A 1550-nucleotide genomic window follows, 5' to 3' on the forward strand; every position below is an offset into this window, starting at 1 on the left:
TACATTGAATGTACTTGCAAGCTCACAACAAACATAAGCACGATGACATATAATATCATGATAATTAATCAAGTTAAATTAATGCAAGAAATTACTACCAATGCAAAGCTATGCAAAGCAACCAAACAGCGTGCCGAGTCACATGGACTCGCTTACCAGACGGTTACCTCGTAACCAAACGGTGACCTCACCGGGGTCACACCTGAAACCAATTACTCATGAACAACCCGCGTGTTCATGATTCACCATGAAACCATGCATCACAACAATTACTAGTTTGCAAGATTAATTGTAAAAGAAGTTGATCCATGGTGTGACTTACTCCCGAGTCTTGCCCATAACCGAGGGCGCGGCTATCGATAGATTAAATACACTCTGCAGAGGTAGCGCACTTTACCCACACCACGGAATACCTGGCCTCGCACTCCCATTCCGGTGGACCAAAATATTCTGACGAAACCCTCCCTTTGTCATGCACTCTCCCCGGCCACTCCGACCATCTCCCTCACAGGGCTAGGTCTTGGGTGGCCCGTGTCTACCAAAGACACCAACGGCCACCGTCGTGGCAAAACGGTCCCAACCGGGGATGAGGTACCATAAAAATAAAAACGAGCACACAAGGTTATGTCTGCCTACCGGGCCAAGGTATGCATGCCCATAACCTTCCCTCGTGGGAGGCACCGGTGAGAGCCACGACAAAGGACCGAATCAAGACCTTCCCATTAGGTAAATGTGGTCGCACTGAATTACAAACCCGATTCAGTGGCACCATGATGTGATCAACATCATATTCAGGTTGAACTTAATCAAGTATTAATTTTCAGAAAAACTTTTTATTACTAGCATAGCAATATACCGGGAGTCATGCAACTAATCGTCACACAGAGCAAGCAACTCTTAAGCATGGATCCAAACAAACAACATGACTATGTTGCACTACTAAGATCAGAAACTTCTCTGGTTGTAACTTATTTTTAACTACCAACAACATTTTTATTAGTTCATTACTTAGTTGAAAATTATTACTAGCAAAAATAGCTACCACAACTTTCCATAATAAAATACCTAGTGCAAAATCTTACTCTATTTAGCCAAACAATTCTATGCACTCAACCAGAATCTAAAACAAGCATATCAAGCATTATAAGACAACTAGCAATTAACCATATTGATTTATCAAATTTTAAATGCAAATAAAGGCTCATATTCAAGTAGAAAACCATAGATATTGAAATAACACCATCCAAATGATGTTGTGGCTTGCCTTAGTGTAGAGGAGGGTCACACTCCTGGTTAGCTTCAAGGCAAGATCCTCCTTCTGAAAATATTTTAAAACCACAAAAATAAATGTCAAAACACATTCTGAAAATCACCAGAAATTCTAGACAGCAAGGAAAAATCCACCTTTTGGTGTGCTGCTAGAGATTTCTGTAACAAAGACAATGCAAAAAGAATCAATTCATTTGGACTTGTGGTTTAGAAATTAGGGCTGGTCAAAGTTTGGTCAAATTTCTGAATAAATTCGAATTAAATCGGAAATTCCTGGGGGG

This window comes from Triticum aestivum, chromosome 5D (assembly GCF_018294505.1).
Source record: "Triticum aestivum cultivar Chinese Spring chromosome 5D, IWGSC CS RefSeq v2.1, whole genome shotgun sequence".
Classification (NCBI taxonomy): Eukaryota; Viridiplantae; Streptophyta; class Magnoliopsida; order Poales; family Poaceae; genus Triticum; species Triticum aestivum.